This window comes from Pan troglodytes, chromosome 8 (assembly GCF_028858775.2).
Source record: "Pan troglodytes isolate AG18354 chromosome 8, NHGRI_mPanTro3-v2.0_pri, whole genome shotgun sequence".
Taxonomy (NCBI): domain Eukaryota; kingdom Metazoa; phylum Chordata; class Mammalia; order Primates; family Hominidae; genus Pan; species Pan troglodytes.
The window spans coordinates 143,256,407-143,273,687 of record NC_072406.2 but is presented as its reverse complement, the minus strand read 5'-3'; the positions used below and the strand labels follow the sequence as shown (position 1 = coordinate 143,273,687).

Sequence of the window (17,281 nt, the reverse complement as noted above, 5' to 3'; positions counted from 1 at the left end):
ACACAGCATGGGCAAAGCAGGCCCTGACCAGTCCAGGGGGACTCAACTCCTGGTCCCAGCCCCACCCCTGCCCACAGTGCTGCCTCCTGCTGAGCTCCTGGTCCCAGCCCCGCCCCTGCCCACAGTGCTGCCTCCTGCTGAGCTCCTGGTCCCAGCCCCGCCCCTGCCCACAGTGCTGCCTCCTGCTGAGCTCCTGGTCCCAGCCCCGCCCCTGCCCACAGTGCTGCCTCCTGCTGAGCTCCTGGTCCCCTGCTGACAGAGGAGGGAAGGTGCTTGCTAGGACTCATGGGGGAGCCCCCAGCTCTGCTGGCTCCAGACACCAGTCATGGCCTGGTCCGGAGTGGTACTGAGGGCCATTGTGAAGGAGGAGTCTCAGTGAGTGGCCTCTGGCTGTAGAAGCCACCACTTTGTAAACCTTACCCTCCTGTCTGTGAAAGGGGAGCACCAGCTTATGGGCTGGGTTTACTGAGTGTCTACTTCAAGCAAGAGATGAGGAGATCTGGGAATTGTTGGGATGGGTGCAGAGTGCGGTGATCTTCAGCTCCCATGTGCTTGGGAGACCCCCTTCACCAGGCACGCTCTAATACCAGGGGAGAAGACAATGGTCCTGGGCCATCAGCCCGTGTCTTTCCCTCACTACCCTGATTCTTACCCACTGGGCCAACTTCAAAGTGACCACAGGGCAGGGATGCAGGGTCTGCATGGGCTTTGGGAGAATTGCTCAGGGAGGGGGTGGAGCTACTGCCACTAAAGGCCAATGTTCAGTCTCATCGATGGCCCCTTTGCTGGGTTGATCACGTGGAATTGTCTCATTAATGAGGAAGCAATTTCTTCTCATTCGATTACCTCCCCAGAGGCAGATGTTCCTTCCCGGCCTGAAGCACTTCTACCATGATCACGACCGGATTCCTGCAGGATGGCCTCCATCTCCAGGGCTGCCTGCAGGATGTCTTGTTGACCAAGGGATTCATTGCAAGTGAAAGCCGTTGCAACAGTCAGCTCAGAGCCACCCGACTCAGTGGTGTTCCCATGTGCCCCCCCCCACAGCAGTTGCCTTGATAAAGTCTGGAATGACCTGCGATGGCCTGGATGCAGTGCCGCCTGAGGGTCTGGTGCCTGCAGGTTATGGTGCCCGCCTGAGCCCAGCAGCCTGCAAGAGGCTGCATCTCCCCTGGAACCAGGTGCAACGAGGGGAGGTGGGAGTGGCCCCTTCGGTCATTCGACTCAGTAACTTCCTTAGGGAATCTTTATGTCCATCCCCACAGCCCCGAGCTGGTGAGTGTGAACAGCCTGTTGCCCAAGGGCAGAGTTCGCTCACCATCTTGGTTCTGTTCAATTGGAGGCTGTGGCAGCTTCCTGCTATGCGGACCCCTCCTGGCTCTGAAGCAGGAGGTGGAGAAGGTGGCCGCTCTACTGGCTGGGGCGAGTTCTCCCACTTCCACATAATGAGGACTCGGAGAACCATGACTGGACCCTGGGGGATTTGCTGGGCATCTTCAGTACCACTCAATGCTTGGCACTGGTCAGCAGGAAACTCATCAACTCAGAAAGTCAGGAGTGGAGAAGACTTGGAACCCACAGAAAAGCAAGCTTGGCTCACCCATCACGTGGTTTTGGGTAAAAGGAGCCTGAGACGGAGGTGGAAGCAGTGATTCTTGTCTGAGGGCTTATGGCTGTCTCTGGAAATAAGACCCGAGCAGCTGAGCTTTTCCGTGGATCACGTCTCCCCCTTCCTCTCCCCCGTTATCTCACTCGGTCCACTGCCCCGGGTCTCTGCTGGGGACCGTGCGGTGTCGCCTCCATGGATTCTCCCACGTTGGGGCGGGGGCCCATCCTCACCAATGCCTGTGAGTGCGCTGCGGGGTGAGGGGCCCGAGCACTATAGTTTCTATTCGTCCCCAAAGATCCTCTCCCAGGGGATTCTGCCCCGCCCTGTGGCCCCCAAGTCTCCCACGTCGTGGCTCTGGGCCCTCTTCCTTCCTGCTCTTGGCTGGTTCTGTCAATGGGAGGCAGCAGCAGGAAACAGTGGGGCAGGGGGGCGGGGAGAGAGTTTGGGGTGTCAGTTCCCCCTCTCCCCTGCTGCCTGCCCACATTGATTCCTTTGCCCAAGGCCACAGCTCTGGTCAGGGAGCTGTTCCTACAGCCACAGCTCACATGGACTTTGGCAACAGCGGCCTTTCCCGCTCCTTCAGGCCTGGGCCAGAAGCAGCATCTGCGGTGGCTTTTCCCAGGCACTCTGCCCTCCCTGACTTCCCTCAGCTCGGCTCCAGTGTTCGGGGTCACACCCTGGTAAGCCCTCCTCCGTCACCTCTAGCGAGTGGCCATCTGTGGGCCGTCAGTGCCGTGACCCCTTCCCCGCCATCATTTCCATTGTCGCCCAGATGGTAATTATCGAATGCTCAGGACGAGACACAGGCACACCGGAAATGACGTCAGCGTGAGCGCACGGGGAGGGCGCCATTCTAGCTGTTTTCATGAACGCGGAAGGATCCATCTCTGTCAGTGCTTGGGGATTCACGAGTGCCCCCGGGCTGGAGGAAAACTCCCAGGTATTTTTGCTTTTCATCCAAATATTCGGGGGCCTTGTATGTTAGTTCATACAGCCATGATTATGAATCTAAGAGACTTAAATGATTGAAAGTCTTGGCTACCTGAGTGATGGAGCTATCTCCATGCTTATGGTTGTATCTACCTGCACGCCCATCTGTGGGCCCATCGCAATGCCGTGGAGATGAAGGCGGAACGCGGGTGTAATTAGGGACGTGTTCAGGGAGAAAACGAGCTCTGAAACCCCACGTGGTGTCTATAGGGAGTGCATTTCCAATGGTTTCCTACTTTGGGGGCTGTAGATATAAGTAACCTTTTTAGTTTCAGTATGTATTTAAGATATTATAGAAAAACAGTATTAGGTTATAATTTCATTTTTCCATGTTACACTTTCATTTTAAATGCCACTAACATAACTTGGATGATCTTGATAATAACCTCTTAGGATTTAGCAGGAATCTAAAATATTCTATTAGAGTGTCCATCAGAAATCACTGAATCCCACTTAGGACCAGCAAGAGAGCGGAAGGAGAGGCAGTCGCTGGCCCTAGTCACGGGACAGAAGCTTCCCTCCAAGCTCCAGAGCCCAAGAGCTTCCTGCGGCTGTCGGCTGGCTGGGCCCACCCACCTCTCACCTTCCTGGGGCCTTTGCCTTTCACTAACCCCTGCCACCCTCCCCTCGCTCCTCCTTCATCCTCCTCTCAGACTCTGCCCTTCTCTCGGACTTGCCCCTGGGGTCTCAGCTCAGGGGTTCTCTGCCCACCCGGTCCCCATCCCGGCCACCTCTCTCTGCCTGGGAGTTCTCAGCTCCTCCTGGTGCCGCCAGATCTGCCAGCCCCTCCGCACGTCAGAGCATGCCCCTTGCCCGTCACCCGCTCCCCGGCACCCCCTGCTCTGTGGGGAGGCCCCCACAGGGAGGATGAGGGGGCCCTGGGCCTTCCTGGCCTTGAGCAGTCATGACCAGAGGAGGAGTGTGGCGTGATGAAGATGGATGAGCCTGCGTGGACTCACGCCCCTGCCGTTTCTTCACAGGTGGTCAGGACGCATTTCTTTCTCGTGGTTCACTCAGTGTTCTGTTCGTTTTCTTACTAAATGTTTATTGTTGCTACTGTTTATTTTCTTGTTGCTTTGTTCAAATGATCTGCTTCAAACAATCCATTAACAATAATAAGAGGAAATTGTATTGCCCCCAAAATACTTGCTTTTTCTTTTCTTTTCTTTCTTTTTTTTTTTTTTGCTTGTCTTTTCTCCATTAAGAACGTGAAGCGTGTTGCAGGTGAAAAACTCCTATTTGTCAAATGCTGTCAGCATAATGAAGTCGTGCCCTTGGCGAGCCTGCCAACATGAGGAGACCCTTGAAGATCGGCATTTGTAAAGTCACTGTGCTCTTGGGCACAGGCAATGAGGAGGTAGGGCCGTCCCCATGAGAACAGGGACAGTGGGGGACAGAGGACAGCAGTGGGGTGAGGGGGCACAGAAAACAGGGATTCAGACAGCTGCTCGGGAGAGCAGAATTCAGAGCAAACAGAGAATTGTTTCCATACAGTTTTAGGGATTTTGTCTTCAATTGAATCCATTCCTGCCTCCAAGCTCTATTTTCCAAGACTCAATCTTTAAAAATTGCATTACACTTAGAAATCATTTGGGGATCTTAAAATCATGCGTATTTATTGTATTGGAGGTGAGGGAGTGGAAGCCATGTGGAAATAGCCTCTTCTGGGGCTCCGGTGGCTTCTCCAGGCATAGGACCAGCAGTGTCTATCCACACAGTGCAGGCTGTGCTCCCCCCTCACCGCTGCATGCTTTACAGAGACACATGGACATACCCCACAGCCCACGTGCTCCCCTTGCCATGGCCATGACAAAGGGTGGGGTCTGGGTTCCCTCCCCGTGAATCCAGCAGGGACTGGTGACTTCTTTCAACCAGAGAGCACGAGGAGGATGCATGTGACTTGCCAGGCCAGGCTCTGAAAGGAGGCAGCCTCTGCCTGGCTGCTCCTTGCCCAGGACATTCTCCTGTGGGAGCCACCATAGTGTGAGGAAGCCCTGGCTGCATGGAGAGGCCCCAGCTGAGGCCTCAGGCGACATGAGCTAGTGCGGGAGACTCCTAGGAGCCCAGCTCCCAGCCCTTGAAGGCACCTTCTGACACTGAGCTGGGCGGACACCAACTCCACACTGAGCCCTGCCCAAAGCGCACACCCAGCAGCAAAATCAAAGGGGTCATTGTTTTAAGCCACTGTTTGCAGGTGATTGGTGCACAGTCATTGTAAGTGGAACATGCTCCTATTTCCAAATGACCATGACCCTTGATCTGTAAATAATCCGGATACTAATCATAGTGAGTAATTGAGCAAATGCTCATTCCAGACCAGTGTGGAGCTCAGTCCTTTCTTCCTTGACTCATTTTGTCCTCTCAGCAGTCCTTTGAGGGAAATCCTATTGCCACTCTCACTTCACAGAAGACTCTGAAGTTTAGAAAGAGTGAGCAATTTGTCCAAAGTCTGGGTAATAGGTACACAGCCAGAACTTGCACAGAAGTCTGTTTGACTCCAGATGCGCAAACCACACCCTGCGCTGGACCCTGGGCCTCTCCCAGGGCACTCGGGGCTGTGGCTTTGTGAGAAGTAATGTCCCTTCCTGCAGGCGCTCATTCCTTTATTCCTTTGACGTGTGCTCTGCGTCTCCTGGGCCGGGCACTGCTGGAAGGGAGCCTCGGAAGCCTGGTCTTCAAGCAGCTCAGAGATCATCAAGCCACTGACACACAGGGTGGCACATGCTGCCTGGGAGTGTGCAGGGGGACTGTGGGAGGGGAGCAAGTGGGGAGAGTGAGGGGGACAGACAAGTCCTGAGGCTGAGCTGGGGGAACTCAGGAGCAGAGCCTTCCAGGCAGAGGGGGCTGCTCACACTGAGGCTCTGAGGACAGTAACAAGATCTGCCCAGGGAACTGCCAGCAGCAGCCATTCCCTCAGGGTGCGTCTGGTCGGCTGCATCTTTGGTGCTCTGCCTCTGAAAGGCACGGGACCCATGCTGAACAGCTGAGACGTGACACAGGCCAACCAGGGGCTTCTCAAAATCCCTTCAATGTACGTCATGGAGAGCGAGACAATATAGTAAGTGTCACATTCCTTCATTTGTTCAACAAATACTGATGAGTTCCTAAGATATGCCGGGCACTGTCGCCAACACAGAGGCTCCAGCAGGAAACAGGATGGCGTGGGTCTTGCTTTCGGGGAACTTGGACCTGGGGAGGCAGGCGGAAACCAGACGGACAAGTGCACAGTGCTCCAGGCTGCTGTTACCCCTTACCCTACCCCGGGGTGCTTAAAACCACAGGACTTTAATTCTCACGGTTCTGGAGTCTAGAAGTCGAAGATCAAGGCACCAGCAGAGTTGGCGTCTGGTGAGGGCCCCTTCCTCAAAGACAGGGCCCTCCTGGCTGTGTCCCCACAGGGCAGAGGGAGCGAGGGAGCTCTCTGGGGCCTGTCTGATAAGACACTGATCCCATTCCTGAAGGCTCCACCCTCATTTCTTAATCACCTCCTCACATGATTACCTTGGGGTTTGGTTTCACACGTGAGTTTTTGGGGGACGCGCTCAGGCCACTGCAAATCACATGATTCGAGATGAGGATCACGAGGGGAGCAGAGGCCGGGACGCAGGCTCCTGTACGTGGCTGCCGGGCAAACAGCGTCTCCAGGCCTTTGCGCACGAATCTCCTCCTCCCTTGACTCACCGGCTGAGACAATTGCTCTGGCACACCCCTGGGAGCTGCGGCCCATCCTCATGACGAGCCTGAGTGATGGTACGGGCACCTCAGACAAAATGCCATCATCAGACCTCCCTCCTGGAGGTGAGGGGCCAGCTCACATCATCCTGAGCTGCTCTGGTCTGCCCAGGGCCTCGCATGGCTCTGGTAAAGGCCTGGTAGTTTCCGCTGTTGGTCCTGGGGCTGGAGAGCCTGAGCTGCAACAGCTTGTCTGAGCCACCGTCTCCCCATCTGCGCGTTGGGTGCACTCACAGCTCTGCCTCTTAGAGGGCGCTGGCGAGCGTGATACAGAAGCGTGTCTGGAATAGCCCAGCAGGTATGGCAGACACGAGGATCCTCTTCAGCTTCTCCCAAGGCATAGAGAAGGAAATCAGGTGGAGCACTGCCCATTGCACTGCAGAGGTGAGTCCCCTGGAGACCCCAGTCACCTCTGCCAGTGTCTCTCCCAGGGGAGTTGAATTGATGGGGGTCTGGCCCCTAGCTGGACAGGCAGGCAGGGGACCGTAATGCAGCTGCCTCCTGAGAGTGGCTCTGGCTCTCCGGGGATATGTCCCACCACACTGCACTCAGAGCCAATGTACAATCTGACTGCTTCCTTTCCGATGACGAGGCCGGTGGCCTGGGAAGCAGAGGGTTTGCCCTGACCGACGGCTGCTCAGGCTTCTAGGGGCAGACCCTCACGAGAAGACAAGGCCCACCCAGAGGCTCTTTGGCAAGCAGAGCTCAGAGCAGAGACAACACCTCCTGTGAGTCTCCAGTCATTGCAGAGGAAGCTGAAGTCTGGGACGTTCGTCTCTACCGTGCGGGTGGCCCTTCCCACGAGCCCATGTCCTCAGGGCCGTTGAGCCAGTTCTGTTCCCCAATCAGCAGTTCAGTCAGCACTGTGGACAATTGCCCTATTTTCTCCCTTATTTTTCAAAGCTCCCTCTTCCCGTTCTCATTGGTGCCTCTCTCCTTAGATACACGAGCACCTCCTGCCTCATTGGAACCGAGTCCTGCAGGTCACTAACCTTTCTCTCAACAGTGACCTGGACCATCTCGTCTCTGATCCATCCCATCCAAGTTCATGTCATGTTGAGTTTGGGGAGCAGTCGTGGGGTCATTCTCGCGTTTGGCCCCTGCCCTGCATCCCATTACACAGGATCTATTCCCTGTGGTTGGGATGTCAGCAACCTCTTCAGCAAGAGAGGGCACATGGGTGATTGAATGGATCAATTGCCTGAGTGGGGAATGTGTGGCCAGATGGACACCACACAGCCTAATTCCCGATCTAACAAACCCCTGTCTGGAGCGGGATGGGAATTGTAAAGCCAGTTAGCTGTGTACCATCTCTCCATCGACTTAGCACACAGTCACTGGGGTTTTCCAATGCAGTGTGTGTTGGGCAGCATGTGAATGTGCAGCAAGGGCCCAGGCCATCCTGAAATGATGAATTACTTCCAGCCCAGTCACCTCGTCCAAATACTCTCAACCCGCCGCGACCTTGGTTTGCAAACCACAAATGAAAACAGCTGCTCTCTTGCTCTGCCGGCATATCTCCTCCACACATAAAAGTTGGTAATCAGATGACTTTGCCAACTCATTCCCTTCAAAGCCTGGTGCAGGCATTTTGCTCTGGGCACTGCTAGAATAATCCACAAACAGAGACTGTGCCGATATGAAGCTGTTCCATAAATGAGCAGCTGAATAGCAACTTCCTCTCTATTCTGCCCAGGTCAGTGGGCAGCCTGCCCAAACACAGACAGACGCTGCGCCTGCAGCACCTATGCCCACTGAACTCTTGGCAGCCGGTCTCTGAAACCAAAGCAGACACTTTTAGAAAAGGCTGAAATGATAGCGGGTATTCTCCAGGCTCCCAGAATTTGGAGGAGGAGCTGAGATGGGGCTTAGGGGTAAGACGAGTGTTCCTACATGGGCAGGCTGAGCCTAAACTACAGGGCTGCTGTTTTCCATGTGGCCGTCCTGGATTTATCCCTGGGCTGGTACGATGGGGGAATCTGAGGTGTCCCAAGAGTGGAAAAGGGGGTTTCCTTTGTAGAGATCAGCCTGACACAGGACGCAGTCCTCTCCCTGCCGCCCCACCTGCCACCCCTCCGGCCTTGGGCCACAATCCCGCCACTACTCACGGAGAAGCTCTGTGTCCGGCCACTGGTTTTCACTCCCAGCATCCCAGATGCCCTCATTCAGAGCAGCTCAGAGCTCCCACCAGGCAAAGGGAGCAGCATCCATCAGGCAAAGCCTCAGGCCGGGGGCCCTATGACCACAAGTCCAGCCTCCAGCCAGGTGAGTGCTGCCTTCTATACTTCCACCTGCCCCGCCCTAACCTATGCTGCCTTCTACACTGGCCAGTCCTCCTCCACCTGCCCTGTCCTGACCCATACTGGGCAGCCTGCAGGGACTCCGTCTTGGGGACAGCATAGATTTTCCAGCAGCTTCTGACCTCAGGCAGAGAGGTGCCCTTCCCGTTGGTTGGGAGGTCCTGACTGCAGGCTCCAGCCGGGCACCCTGGCAGGAACTGGCCAGTCTGGGGACAGGTGGCTGGGTTGCTCTTTGGCCACTGAACTTGGCCATTTGCTGTTTTAAAATTTTTGACAGAATTGGGGTAGAGAGGAAAGGAAAATAAGAAAAAAGTAGCCGTGGTCAGATTTCTCATTTTCACGAATTGCCACTAAGCTTGTTGGAACAGCCCAGATGACCCTCCTGCTATGCAGGCCAGGAGCCCAGTGTGCCCACCACATCTGCCTGTATCAGAGGCACAGAGACTCAGGCATTGTGTTCCACACTCCCAGTCCTGTCCGCCCAGCAAGCCTCACTCCAGCTCTTGCCCTGCAAGGCCACCAAAGACTGGTGCCCCAGTGTGGGGGCCACTGACACTGGGATGCCCTGTGGACCTGCCAGGCTGAGAGACCCTGCTGACCGTCAAGGTCAAGAAGGGTCTGAATACTCCCCCAATGCTGGAATCTCTTCCTGCTGCCCAATCCAAGCCCTGTCTCCTCCAGAGCCTTTCCAGCCTCCATCTGCTGGGAGAAGATGAAACAAGGAACGTTGGCCTTGGCCTTGAGCTCAGTTCACTCCTGGGCAGAGCTTCTCCCATTGCAGAATGTGTGCTCATGTGAGTGCACCCCTCTGCTGGAGTTCCAGACACAGGGGTCACAGCAAGACTTCCACTCAGAGGTCTGTAGCAACTACATAAGCACCGACTGTCCCGCCCACCGAGAATGCATGCCTCGCTCAGATCAGGCGGAGAATGTTCACTCAGAGCGATGCTTGTTTTCTGGTTTTGGCTTTTTCTCTGCTCTTATGACCTGGCACATTTCCTGTGAGGTGGTTGTCTGTAAAGAAGGAAGCTCACTGCACACAGGCTTGGGGCCAAACTATGACATTTCTGCCACCTGCTCCAGCATCCCACCCTCTCTGCTGGAACTAGGATCCAGCCCTATCTCCTCTGCCCACCAGGATTGCAAGCCAAGATTGTCTAAGGAAAAAAGGTGGCAGGGGTCGGATTGGCCAGTTGGAGCAAGAAGACGTTCTAAACAGAACTTTTTATTCCAGAAATACTTTTGTTGGACTAGCAAGAAAAGAATGTCCTCTTGGGTTTATGTGCCTTTGAGGGCAGGGCTTGGGATCAAGCACTCTGCATCCCCAGCCTGATGGGAGAGCTCCCGGAACTGAGCTGGGGCCCAGAAAAGCAGTATGGAGCCACAGGGGCTGAGCCCTTCCCTGCTGATGTGTGTATGTGTGCGCGCACGTGTGTGAACATGCACCATATGTGGGTGTGGGTGTGTAAGTGCACATGTGTGTGTATGTGCATGCACTGTGTGTGTGTCTCTGAACAGCCCCATTGCTCTAAAATAGCCTGCCTCTCTCTACATACCACCCCCAGTGGCTCCTATTCAGGCAGACCCTCCCCTGGGAGGCTGGCATGAGGGTTTATATCACAGACAGAATGCATGAGAGCCTCCACATTTCTGAATCTCCAGCAACCCTACCTGGATGTGTCAATTCCGTAAACTCCTGTCCATGACTCATTTCTGGGGAACCCGGTCTTGGGCCTGCCTGGCATCATTTGGGGAGATAATCTCTACCCCAAGCAGTTAGAAGTCAAGGAAACGGAAACAAACTGGATGATTTTTCCCATCAGAGGACAAATTCTTTCTCTAGACTTTTAGAAAGAGTGCAGCGTTGGCTTCAGTGGGTGATTTTACTTGATTCATCTCCACGTCCATCCGAGACAGATCTCTCCATTTCAGTCCTCTAATTCTGCCTGAGAAGTGGAGAAATGTGGGCGTCCATATGCTTTTTAAAATAAATCACCTTCTGGCAAAGTGTGCTGAGAAATGAATCATTTTTACTACCATTTCAACTCCCTCCACTTCTCCAAAATGCACATTTAATAACAAAGTCAGAGATCTGCACCCTCAATTTTTTGTAGCTCAGGCTAACGGAATTGAAATGCTCTCTTGATTCCAATGTATTTGTGAATGCGCCGTCTTTGCCTACTTCATCTTTTATATAATACACTGCCCTCTGAGATATGAGAACAGGAGTCCTCATCTACTTGTGGATTCTAAGGGCGGAAATCAGCCTATTGCATTCGGTGGCTGTTTCCCTGTATGTTGAGGTGCCGCCCGTCTCTGTCCTGACTGTTTTCTGTTTCTCTTGGGTGGGGCTCCCTCCAGGACACTGGCAGAAAGACAAGCTCTGTGCATGGCTGTGCTCAGGGTCAGAGATAGCTCCATTGTAGCTCATGTTCACTGCCACCAAATTTTGGCTAAATCACAAGACGAGGACCATAATGGGAAGACATAAAAGAGGCCCACAAAACACTCACAATTTTGGGGTTTTATTTAGGACATAAAAGAAATATTCATTGCAGTCCTACACATAGTAAATATCTCTTGCCATTTGCATCATCACTTTGCAACTTACACCATATTTTAGAAATGGAAATGGCCCATAAAGGCCCCAACCGTTCCGCTATGAATGTGTCGACATAGCTCAGTGCCTTGGAAGCGGAATGAAGTTTGCTCTGCCCTTGCTCCACAGCTGTGGGCGCTCGCAGCCTGGCAGTAAATTGCGCCTCATCCTGGCTCATTCCATCCACTCTTCCTCCGCCAACTGGGACTTCAACAGCCTAGACAATTTATCAGAAAGGCGGGACAGCAGACCCAGGGTGACAACCAAGGGAACTGCTGTCCAGGTGGGGTCACTTGGCTGCCTGGAATCCAGGAGAGGTCACCTGGCTGCCTGGACTCCAGTGGGGTCACTTGGCTGCCTGGATTCCCTGCCTCCACCTCATCTCCATCTGTGATGGTCAAACAACGGGGTTGCACATGGCGATTCAGCACAACAGATACTGAGCACTGACCAATGCCAGAGCCTGTTATGTTCTGGGGTCAGACATGGAGCTGACTTGGCTCCTGCCCTTGAAGAGTATAAAGTAGAGCCAAAGCAGACATGAGCACTGGGCCGTCCTAGCTCAGCAGACGTGAGCACTGGGCCCTCCTAGCTCAGCAGACGTGAGCACTGGGCCCTCCTAGCTCAGCAGACGTGAGCAGTGGGCCCTCCTAGCTCAGCAGACGTGAGCACTGGGCCCTCCTAGCTCGGCAGACGTGAGCACTGGGCCGTCCTAGCTCGGCAGACGTGAGCACTGGGCCGTCCTAGCTCGGCAGACGTGAGCACTGGGCCGTCCTAGCTCGGCAGACGTGAGCACTGGGCCGTCCTAGCTCGGCAGACGTGAGCACTGGGCCGTCCTAGCTCGGCAGACGTGAGCACTGGGCCGTCCTAGCTCGGCAGACGTGAGCACTGGGCCGTCCTAGCTCGGCAGACGTGAGCACTGGGCCGTCCTAGCTCGGCAGACGTGAGCACTGGGCCGTCCTAGCTTGGCAGACGTGAGCACTGGGCCGTCCTAGCTTGGCAGACGTGAGCACTGGGCCGTCCTAGCTCGGCCTGTCCAGCCTGTGGCAGTGGGACACCAGCAGTGATGCAGCTCAGCAGTGCAAAGGCCGGCCCTCTGCCCGGCGGTTCTCGAAGCGATCAAGGTGTTAACTTAGGTCATCCTCATGCACACCAGTGGCACAGTCAAGGGGACTGCCCCATTGTATATACAGGCGGAATGAGACACAGAGAGGCAGCGATTGCTCAGGCTAAGACACAGACAGGCTGCCTCGAGGAGCCGCACATCCAGCCACTGCTCTCGGCCCCACAACAATAATAGGAGAGGTGCAATCCCCAGAGACAGCTTCCTATGCACAGGCACCAGCTGTGTCCATCCACAGCCATCAGTCCTCTCCTCCAGCGTTTATGATGCTCTGGGGGCCGTTCATATGCCCCGCTGAGGCTTAGACAGGAGAAGCGACTCGCCCAGAACCACCTATGTTAAACCTCAATTTTCCCCCAGAGCCCACGGATGAGTCAGAGTTGTTTAGAAGTGGAGGCTGTGGGGTCAGAGAGCACTGGTGGTTCTCAGGGGTGCTGGGGTACGTTCTTTAAACTTTTGGAAGCTCAGATTCTTCTCCCACTGGGAAGGGTGCCCATGTTAAGGAGGCTGCAGGAGCAGGGTGAGGAGTTTCCTGTGGAGATGGCTGGCACAGAATGGGCTCTGCAGTGCTGTGCACCACGTGGAAATCTTGTCCCCCAAGGGGTCATCATCATTACCTGAGAAGGGAACCAGGCTCTGGGCAGTGCTGGTCACCACTTGGAAAGCTTGTCCTCCGAGGCATCACCATCACCTGGGAAAGGACCCGGGCTCTGGACAGTGCTGGGCACCGCGTGGAAAACTCGTCCCCCAAGGGGGTCATCATCTTTACCTGGGATGGGACCTGGGCTCTGGGCAGTGCTGGGGACTACATGGAAATCTTGTCCCCCAGCATGTCATCATCACTCAGGAAGGGACCGGGACTCTGGTTCCACAGTCTAGGTGCAGCTGGCACCACTGGGGCCAGGAGGCACAGGGTGGGCAGTGATGGGGGAAGACAGTGGGGAGTGGACAAAAGGTGCCCCAGGTGCTGGGATGAGGAGCTGGGACCCTTGGGATGCATCTGTCTCTTTCTGCCTCCAAGACTGCAACCCGGAGAATACAGCTGAGCTGCGTGGATGCTGACGCTCTCATCCCAGAGCAGAGCAGGTGCCTGGCCCAGAGGACAGGTATACTGATGTACGGAACCAGGGAAGGACCCTGGGCTCTGGGCTTCTTCAGGCGTGGCTGGTACCCAGGCCCTGTGGAGGGGATGGGGGATGGGGAGCCAGCTTCAGCCATCCTGAGTGGAGAGGAGAGGGGACTGTCTTCACACCGTGATTGCTGCATTTAATTGCCCCTGCAGCGGTATTATTATAATCCTATTTTCTTATTTTTCAGGCTGAGATAGGATATAAAATATATAACCTGATTATGCAGCATATAACATATTAAGCCAGGAAGGTCTTATAATTAAAACATTTAGAAAGAACTATCCAGGGAGGTAGTTAAAATCTGTTTAAATCCTTATCAAATAATGAAAATATCTTCAGAAAAAAAATCAGCCTCTTAGCCGTGTTCACCTTCACGATCATCTGTGGTTTTAGCGTGAGGCTAGAGACATATTTACATGAAAATACTGAGGGCTTCAGAGTACTTCTCAGGCACAGCTGCACAAGCAGACTGGGTACAGCGTGGCTCCGAAAGGCTCTCTAACTGCATGGAGGTGGGTGGCTTCACGGGGCCCAGAATCCCTGCCCACCCTATCCCCACCCAGCACCCTCCCAGCAGCAGGCACTGCCTCCTCCCCGGCAGGACTCAGTCTCACTCCAAGGCAAAAATGGGGGTGCCTGCCCAGAGAGCAAGGTTAGAGCTGTCCTGTCCTTGGGTCCCCCTTGGGCTCTTGGGTGCCATCTCCCATTTTGGGTGCCAGCTCCTTCCCATAGACTTCCTTGCTCACCCTGTGGGCACCTGCCATAGCCAGTCCTGCCTCCTGGCTGCCCTGGTTCCATGCATCAATGTACCTGTCCTCCGGGCCAGGCACCTGCTCCACTCCGGGATGAGAGTGTCTGCATCTACACAGCACAGCTGTGTCGTCCAGGCTGCAGGCCTGGAGTTGTAAAGAGATGGATGCATCCCAGGGGGTCTTTTGTCCACTCCCCTCTGTCTTCCCCCATCACTGCCTGCCCTGTGCCTCCTGGCCCCAGTGATGCCAGCTGCACCTAGATCGTGGAACCAGCCTCCTCAGCAGTGGCACAGGCTCAGCCTCCTGAAATAGATCCCTGCTCACCACTCCCAAAGGTGCAGCCTCCGTGGGGGAGTCCTAACTCACACAGCCTGTCCCGCACGACAGCTCTCAGACTTCTTCTGTGTCAGAGAAACAGTGCAAGGACAGAGAGCTTGTACCTGCTGCTTAGAAAGCTCAGCACCTGGCCCACCAACAGGTCTGCCCCTGGCTGCTCATTTGCGATGCCTGGTTCTGCAGATCAATCCCAGCCCCACCCCGGGCCATACGAGTTGCTGGTCCCTTCCTGCCCTCCCCGGGCCAGAACAGGGGAGACCCCACCTTTCTGTCCAACCTCCACCCAAGCCTGCTCTCCAGAGCTCCCCCCAGAGCCAGACTGCCCGGCTTCTCCCTGCCTTTTCCTGCAAGGCCTTTAGGAAATACTCCCTCACCTGACTCATGATGCGGGGCCTGCGGAGAAGCTTTTTGTCTTAGTTTGTTTAGTCCATCCCCTGGCTCTGTAGAAGCAGTCCGGAGAATTGGAGTGACCCTCACGGGCAGAACTGGGGTGCAGAGGGGTGGAGGGGCCATCACGGGCAGAAGTGGGTTGCAGAGGGGTGGAAGGGCCATCCTAGGCAGAATTTGGGGGCAGCCCAGGCCCCCGCTTCTGCCATTGTCCTCGGCTCTGCATCCTGAGCTCCATGTGGAGCTGCTTTGGAAAGGGCCAGCCAGACATTGCACAGAGGCCCAGGTGGACATCCCAGTGGGAACTGCATCCCGGTGGGAACTGCATCCCGGTGGGAACTGCATCCCGGTGGGAACTGCATCCCGGTGGGAACTGCAAGGTGGGCGCTGTCTTCTAGCCTCCTCCAAGTGTCAATGGGGGAAGAAAACAAGGTCATTTCAAGAGGCCTTGTTGAATGCACAGAAGTAGAGGAAGCCTGCTTATCTCTGTAGGTGTTTCATAAACTGATCACCTTTTCAGCTATGATGCACCAACAGAGAGGACATTTAGGAGCAAAGCAAAAGGGAGGGGAGGGGACGCCCCCCAGGCTGAGCACTGGAGATTTACGTGGGCCTGGATTTGGAGAGGCTGCATTTCCAGTGGGCTCTGACTACCTCTAGGTTCCTTAACTCGGGAACTAACTGAGCTTGGAGTATTAATCAGGCCGTGATTAGCTGGGTGAGCAATAACTCACCCTGGCCCATGAGCAAGAAACGGCTGCGCCCAGTGCAGGGAGGCCTAAGGCTGCACGCAGACCCAGACTCAGGAGCCGGACCCAGGTGCGCCCAGCGCACGGAGGCCTAAGGCTGCACGGAGACCCAGACTCGGGAGCCGGACCCAGGTGCGCCCAGTGCACGGAGGCCTAAGGCTTCACGCAGACCCAGACTTGGAAACCCGGACCCCGGGGATGTGAGGCTGACACTCTGAAGGTCAGCGATTGACCTTGACCTGCAGAAGACCTAGACTAGGTCATGATTGCATCTGAAACCTTTTTCCTTAATTTTTCTGGACAACTCTTTGATTTACTCAATGGGACATCGGCCTGGGAGGAGTGAGGGCCTTGGAGGATTTTCATGATAGAATTTCTCAAACATGTAGAAATGGAGAGAAAACGTAATGACCTGGGTTCCCACATCAGGAGCTGCCAGACTCCGAGTTCCATCACTGTCCTACCCCTCCCAGCCCCAGGCTCCCGGCCCCCATGCCCTGGGCACCCCAGAGTTGGCCACCAAAGACAAGGGCTCTGAGCTAAGACACAGCCATCGCCCACCTGATGACAGGGAAGAGTCCTCATTAAGGATTTCCCCACAAGTCCTCACGCCCTTGCAGGAGTTTGCAGGAGTCTCCAGGGGAAGAAGCCCCTGCCCCCGGTTCATCCCAATTGTGCCTCTGAGGGATATGGCAGAAAGAGGGCAAGGTCCCCACAGCCAAACATCCCTGCAGAGCCATGTCTGAGGAATGGCTCGGGGAGGTTGGGACCAGACTTCGTCTTTGCTCAAATAAGCCATGGTGTTCATTAGCTCCCCGTGAGAACAGGTGATGTCACATGAGAAGCAGCTGAAGCTTGCATTCCATCCAAACCACGTTTCCCCCAGCAGCCTCTACCTCCTGGAGGGCCACAGAAAACCAGCACACTGGGCACACCTCATCTGCCATGAGCTGACTGGTTCCACATTTCTTTCATTTCCAGCGTTATTTGCCTGGTTGTTTAGGTTACCACTATGCTGGGCAGACTGGTTTCCATCCAGATAAAACTAATTTGGAGCCCACACCTGCCTCCCTCTTGGTGAGACAGATTTCAGCCATGTGCAAAGTCCACTGGTCCATCTGGGTCCAACCTCCTACGGTTCAGCTGGTTTCTTGGTCAGCAAAGTTTCTCCTTCCCACCCTCCAACCACGCAGTGTCGACCAGCCTTCCTATTGTTTTCTGGAGTTTAGAATCAGCTGCCCAAAATATAAAATGCAATGAAGGTCCAATAACAAGATTTTACAGCTTTACTGCTTTAGAAGTTTACACATTTACAGCTTTGGAAAAGTTTATTGATACCCTGCAGAGCTGTTGCACAAAATATCGATGACTTGAAAGTAAGTTCTTTTCTTCCTTTTATTTTTCTTTGCGAAAGAGACGCAGTGTGAGCACGCTAGGTTAAAGGGAAGTCGGAAGGCAGGAGCGGAATGCAGTCCAGAAGCCTCTGGGCCCAGGAGCTTGCGTTGTGACCGGGGTCTGGCTGGGAGTGAGACTCCTGGCAGCCAGGGTTTCCTGATCGTCCCCATGACAAGCCC

The 17,281-nt window shown here is 54.9% G+C and overlaps 1 long non-coding RNA gene across 1 annotated transcript; it reads left to right on the top strand.

Moving 5' to 3' along the window:
* The first annotated feature begins 2,459 nt into the window (after window positions 1-2,459).
* On the top strand, window positions 2,460-3,660 carry LOC134807222 (uncharacterized). The gene is made up of 2 exons (XR_010147075.1): window positions 2,460-2,549; window positions 3,057-3,660. It is a non-coding gene; the product is annotated as an uncharacterized LOC134807222 (long non-coding RNA).
* Window positions 3,661-17,281: the final 13,621 nt, after the last annotated feature.